The 7,087-nt window shown below is 50.3% G+C and overlaps 1 long non-coding RNA gene across 1 annotated transcript; it reads left to right on the top strand.

Annotated features, from left to right (window-relative positions):
• Positions 1–746: 746 nt before the first annotated feature.
• LOC147972442 (uncharacterized) lies at positions 747–4,037 on the top strand. The gene is made up of 3 exons (XR_015603416.1): positions 747–1,058; positions 2,125–2,186; positions 3,774–4,037. It is a non-coding gene; the product is annotated as an uncharacterized LOC147972442 (long non-coding RNA).
• Positions 4,038–7,087: the final 3,050 nt, after the last annotated feature.

Raw genomic sequence — 7,087 nt, 5'->3', positions numbered from 1 at the left:
TTCAGGCATAGGAATGAAGACATCAATGTTATGGATCGACCTCTTCGAGAAGAGCAACCAAGACCGAGAAGATCCGTTAGAATTTCGTAACCAAAACTTTCTTCCTTACTCCACCTCTTAAATCTCGGGACGAGATTTCTTGTAGTGGAGGAGATTTGTAACGCCCCGGTAGTTAAGTTACAGTAATCTCCCACTAATGATGCCATGTCATCATGTTTAATTTGCCAAACCTCACTTTTCTCAAAACCGAGCTCAATTTCAAAGTTTTAAATTAAAGTAATATAATAGTTATTCAAACAGCAAAAGAAAAATGTTCTTTGTATTACAATTAATCACAAATAATTTTTTATATTATAACAAAAATCCTTAGAAGTAATTAGATGCTCCTAACGTATTTAAAACAAGGTCAACAACACTAAATATGGCCTTTTTAAAATTAACAAAAGGCTAGACTTTTTCCAGTCGCCCCCAAACTTTGTGGACAACCCCATATTGCAGAGTATTTATGGGATAAGTCTCATATTTATCAAAACTCTTCTACTACTAAAATAAAATACAAAGCACAGAGAAAATATAAAACAGAAAAGAAAAAAAGAGAAGCACCCCTTGCCCCCTGGGCTTTAACCCACCCCGCAGGGCCGACTGGCCCAACTAGCCACAAGACGAACTAACTAGGCCTCAACCCAGATGCCTCCTGGCATAACTAGCCCACACCTGCACCGAAACCCTAACCCCTCTCCCCACGATCCCCATTTCCCCCCCATCGCGTGATCTGGATCGGGAGCGCCCCGATCCCATCGCCCCCATCGGCCTCGTCCCGACCCCGCCGCCTCTCCTCGGCAACAACGCCGCCCCACTCCTCGACGCCGGCGCCCGTCCTCGCCGCCGTCATCGCCTCGCCCCGTCACCGACCCCGAAGCCGCCGGATCGAGCCGCGCCCCGCCGCCTGGACACCGCCGCCCCAAGTCGACGCCACACGACGTCGGCGCCCTCTACACCGCCACCCATCGCTCGCTACCGCATCTCCCCGAGCCCAATGCCGCCCCCTACGCTCTGCTGTGAGCCCTCGCTGATTCCCCCTCCTTCCCCCTCGTCTCTGTCGTTGTAGGTGGCCGCGCGCGCCGTTGGCCTTCGGCCGTGCTCCCGTGCATCCCGCGTCGCCGCTGCTGTCGCCGCCTCCTGCTGCTTCTGCCCCCTCCCCGCACCGTACATCGTGATCCCGCCCCTAGCCTTGTCTCCGGCCGCCGCGCCCACCTACTGCTCTGCCTAGCGTCACGCCCGTCCGTCCGCTGTTTGGCCGCACCGGCGGTCGTCCTCGTCGGCCCCGCCCGCGGCCTCTGCCAGCCGGCCAGCACCGACCGCTCCTGCTGTGGCCACGGCCATGCCCCTGGGCGTGCGCCCATGCGGGCTGCGCTCGTACCCCAGGGGGCTTCGCCCAAACCCGCACACTCGTTAAAGCCCCAGGGGCCTATGACAAAGGGGCCCCACGCCCCCTGTTTACTTAAAAAAATATGTAAAAACAATTTATGCTAATAAAATAATTAATTAATTAGTTAAACGGTTAATTAACTTAATTAATTAAGCTTAATTACGGTGGCCACCTAGTTTAGATAACTAAACTGTTAGAGTAGACTAAAACAGTCAATGACAAGAGGGCCCCACCCTGTTGACCAGTCAAATGTTGACCGGTCAATTGGGACCCCCCTGACCCACATGTCACCCTCTGGTACACTTATGTGTACCCAGATCTGGGTGCACCTAACATTTATTCTTTATTTTCGAATTAATACTAATTTCAGAATATTGCTAAAACTTTAATAATTCATAAAAAATAACCGTAACTCAGATGAAAAAGTTTTATACATGAAAGTTGCTCAGAACGACGAGACGAATCTGAATACGTGGTTAGTTCATCTGTCACATGCCCCTAGCATGCTGAACATGGAACATTCCCCCTCCGGTCCTTTGTCTGACACAGGTCTGGGACCGGGAAAACATTCCCGGTTGACTTCCCCTTTCACCGGTATCGTGTAGCACCGCGTTAGAACGCGTCTAGCTCTGCCCGTTGTCCTATTATGCACTTGTTTGCTATGTATTTACTGTCCCCCCTCTTCTGTTCGGTAGACCCCGTGATGATGCTGATGCCCCTGTGACCGACGACCCCTCCTTTTCGTCTGAGCGACCAGGCAAGCGAACCCCCCTTGAGCATTCCGGTATCACCCATTTTTTCCCTCTCATGCTTGCATTAGATCTGCTACTGCTTTATGTATGATCCTACTATGATGCATAGCCTGTTTTTGTTACCTGCTTTCATACCTTCCCTGCTTATCCTAAACTGCTTAGTATAGGTTGGTTAGAAATCCATTAGTGAACCCACCTTGTCCTTGTTGCCCCTGCTTCATCATCGATGACTCGATCAACGTGATCGACGTCCAGGCCCCGACACCACACATCACCCCCCTAGTTGTACGACTCTGCAGAGTTACAATTGAGTGCCGAGGGTGGAACCTCTTGCATCACTCCTGATAAGATCTCTGTAGTGTAGCTATACGGTCAAGGTCATGGAGGGTGATTTCTACCTTAACCACTTCCGTTACGGCTCTGTCGTGCAACCCCTCAAGTGTGAACCTCGAGGGTGGATCCTCCTACATTCACCTTGATGATAACATCGAGTGGAATTCACCAGGGGTGATTCCCCCTTGGTCTTAGACACATAGTTACTATGGTTACTATGACTTTACACTGAGCCATGTTACTAAAGACGGGTCGGCCCTGAGGGGTACCCGCGCGAGCTTAATAGCGAGTGATGTGGAGTCGGGTTGACTTGGAAGGTGCCCGCGAGATACTTACGAGGCGTGGCATGACATTCTTAGCCCTTGTCGCAAGTACTCGAGACGGGGCGACGTGGTCACATCTTTCGTGAGTCTCTGCTCGTGACCGCACTACCAACGCACTAACGGTTTGGATATTTGATCCAAGGGTCCTCTGGCCTAATAGCACTAACCATCACGTGGGCACTGTATGGGCGTTCTGCATCGTATGCATCAGCGAAAGCTTAATAGATGTTAACGACTGAGCGGCGCGCGTCGGGTTGGACTACGTAAGCACCTGCCTTGTTTAAGGACGTAGCTAGGTCTGCTCACCGGCCGCCCTCACAACGTGCAGGAGTTCTCGGGGCGATGGCCCATGACCCCTGGGGGCATAGGTTTAGTCCGGCATGCTGACCTCTCTATTAAGCCTAGGTCGGGTTGCGGCGTATTGTTTGGCCGAGGCCGGGCATGACCCAGGAAAGTGTGTCCGGCCAGAGTTAATCGAGCGTTGTGGGTAAGTTGGTGCACCCCTGCAGGCAAGAAAACATCTATCGATAGTCTATCCTATGGTAACGGACACTTGGAGTTGTATCCCGATCGATACAACTAGAACTAGATATTTGTGATGAGAAATGGATAGTATGGCTCTGGGATTTCTTTCTCGCAGGGAGTCGAGAAAGGATCTCCGACCGAGACTGATAACACTACTACTTTACTTTATGCTACTCTTATCTCTTCTGATGCTGCAAGATGCTTGAAGATGCTGAAGATGCTAGTCTTCGATAGGACTAGGCCTTCTCTCTATTCTGGCATTTCTGCAACCCAGTCCACATATATAGCCTTCCTTTGATAATGTTGCATATGTAGTGTAGATCCTTGCTTGCGAGTACTTTGGATGAGTACTCACTGTTGCTTTGCTACCCCTTTTTCCCCTTTCTTCTTCTTTCTGATTGATGCAACCAGATGTCGGAGCCCAGGAGCCAGATGCCACCGCCGATGCCTACTACTACGTGGAGACCGACGACGACCAGGAGTAGTTAGGAGGCTCCCAGGCAGGAGGCCTTGCCTTTTCGATCGTAGATGCTTTTGTGCTAGCCTTCTTAAGGCAAACTTGTCTAACTTATATCTATACTCAGACTTTGTTGCTTGCGCTGACTCTTGTGTATTCGAGCTTATGTATTCGAGCCCTCGAGGCCTCTGGCTTGTAATATAAAGCTTGTATTATTTTAATTTGTGTCTAGAGTTGTGTTGTGATATCTTCCTGTGAGTCCTTGATATTGACCGTACACATTTGCATGTATGATTAGTGTACGATTGAATCGAGTGCGTCACAAAGATGATGTGAAGTAACATGATAACCCTTCTTTAAAGCCAATTAACATGTGTTCAAAAAACAAAAAATATCAAAAAGTAACGCGATAGACCTTTTATTAACATGTGTTCAAAAAACAAGTACTCCTGCAAGACCCAGAGGTTAATTTGAGAACAAGTACCTCGAGGTTAATTTGACAAACATTCCTTATAGGTTGAGAAAAGTCATATCACTTTTTTTGAAAGATGTCGTGAAGTAACACGATAGACCTTCTTTCAAGCCAATTAACATGTGTTCGGAAATTTTTTGATCAAAAAGTAACGCGATAGACCTTCGATTAACATGTGTTAAAAAAACAAAAAATGTCAAAAATTACAAAACAAAGATGAGGGAGTCCTGGATTAGGGGGTCTCCGGACAGCCGGACTATCTCCATTGGCCGGATTGTTAGACTATGAAGACTTCGTCTCGTGTCCGGATGGGACTCTACTTGGCGTGGAAGGCAAGCTAGGCAATACGGATATGGATATCTCCTCCTTTGTAACTGACCTTGTGTAATCCTAACCCTCTTCGGTGTCTATATAAACCGAAGGGTTTTAGTCCGTAGGACAACAATCACAACATACATACCATAGGCTAGCTTCTAGGGTTTAGCCTCTCTGATCTCGTGGTAGATCTACTCTTGTACTACCCATATCATCAATATTAATCAAGTAGGACGTAGGGTTTTACCTCCATCAAGAGGGCCTGAACCTGGGTAAAACATCGTGTCCCCTGCCTCCTGTTACCATCCGGCCTAGACGCATAGTTCGGGACCCCCTACCCGAGATCCGCCGGTTTTGACACCGACATTGGTGCTTTCATTGAGAGTTCCTCTATGTGGTCGCTGTTAGGCTTGATGGCTCCTACTATCATCGATAGCGATGCGGTCCAGGGTGAGACTTTTCTCCCGGGACAGATCTTTGTATTCGGCGGCTTTGCACTGCGGGCTAATTTGCTTGGCCATTTGGAGCAGATTGAAAGCTACGCCCCTGGCCGTCAGGTAAGATTTGGAAGTTTGAACTACACGGCCGACATCCGCGGAGACTTGATCTTTGACGGATTCGAGCCACAGCCGGGCGCGCCGCACTGTCACGATGGGTATGACCCAGCTCTGCCGCCGAACAGTACCCCAGAGGCCGCGCCCGCATCAGCTCCGACCCTTAGCTCGGAGCCAGCTGCGCCAATCGAGGACGAGTGGTTAGACACCGCCTCAGGGGCTACAGTCTCAACGGCGATCGAGCTGAATACCTGCCTAACCCTCTACAAAGCCCGTGACTCCAAGGTGCCGGACTCTTTTTAGGACTCCGAACCATCCGCGCCCCTGCCAATCGAATCCGATTGGGCGCCGATCATGGAATTCACCGCCGCGGATATCTTTCAGCACTCGCCCTTCAGCGACATTCTGAATTCACTAAGGTCTCTCTCTTTGTCAGGAGAGCCCTGGCCAGACTATGGCCAACAGGATTGGGATGCGGACGACGAAGAAATTCGACGCCCACCCACGACCCACTTTGTAGCCACTATCGATGATTTAACCGACATGCTCGACTTCGACTCCGAAGACATCGACGGTATGGACGATGATGTAGGAGACAAACATGAACCAGCGCCTATAGGGCACTGGAAAGCCACCTTGTCATATGACATATACATGGTGAATACACCCAACGAAGGCAATGGCGACGAGATAGCGGAGGATGACCCCTCCAAGAAGCAACCCAAGCGCCAACGTCAGCGGCGTCGCTCTAAGTCCCGCCAAAGCAAAAGTGGTGATACCGGCACAGGAGATAATAACACTCCGGATAGTGCCGAAGACAACAACAATCCCCTCCAGCAAGATTTAGAGCAGGAGGATGAAGGAGCCAGCTCTCCTGAGAGAGCGGCAGACGGAGAGGAGGAGGATGACAATTACATCCCCCCCTCCGAAGACGAGGCAAGCCTCGGCGACGATGAATTCACCGTCCCAGAGGATCCCGTCGAACAAGAGCGCTTCAAGCGCCGACTTATGGCCACGGCAAATAGCCTGAAGAAAAAGCAGCAACAGCTTCAAACTGATCAATATCTGCTAGCTGACAGATGGACTGAAGTCCTCGCGGCCGAGGAATATAAACTCGAGCGCCCCTCCAAGAACTACCCAAAGTGCAGGTTACTACCCCGACTGGAGGAAGAAGCGTATGATACGGCTGATCGGCCACCTCGCAGCCGCGATAGAGAGACATTCCAGCCAAAAGCTCAGCCTCCACCCCGATGCCATTCAAATAAAAAGGCATGGGGAGATACGCCAGACCTGCGAGACATATTTGAGGACAAAGCAAAGCATGCAAGATCGATCTACGGATCACGATGGCGCACCACTCTGCGAGATAATAAACGTCACACCGGATACAGTAAAAGCAAATCCGGCCGGGCCGAACACAGCGGGCAAGACCCATTCGAGCTGCGTCGCGATATAGCCCAATACAGAGGCGCCGCACACCCCTTATGCTTCACCGACGAAGTAATGGAACATCAATTCCCAGAAGGTTTCAAACCTGTAAATATTGAATCATACGACGGCACAACAGATCCCGCAGTATGGATTGAGGATTTCCTCCTCCACATCCACATGGCCCGCGGTGATGACTTACACGCTATCAAATACCTCCCACTAAAGCTCAAAGGACCAGCGCGGCATTGGCTTAACAGCTTGCCAGCGGACTCCATTAGCTCTTGGGAAGATCTAGAAGCCGCATTCCTCGACAACTTTCAGGGCACCTATGTGCGACCACCAGACACCGATGACTTGAGCCACATAATTCAGCAGCCAGAAGAGTCGGCCAGGCAATTCTGGACTCGGTTCCTTACAAAGAAAAATCAAATCGTCGACTGTCCGGATGCGGAGGCCTTAGCGGCTTTCAAACACAACATCCGAGACGAGTGGCTAG

The sequence above is a fragment of the Triticum urartu genome, chromosome 5A, assembly GCF_056163025.1.
Source record: "Triticum urartu cultivar PI428250 chromosome 5A, HENAU_Tu73, whole genome shotgun sequence".
NCBI classification, from domain to species: Eukaryota; Viridiplantae; Streptophyta; class Magnoliopsida; order Poales; family Poaceae; genus Triticum; species Triticum urartu.
The sequence above is the reverse complement of the archived record's forward strand: the minus strand, read 5'-3'. Positions and strand labels throughout refer to the sequence as shown.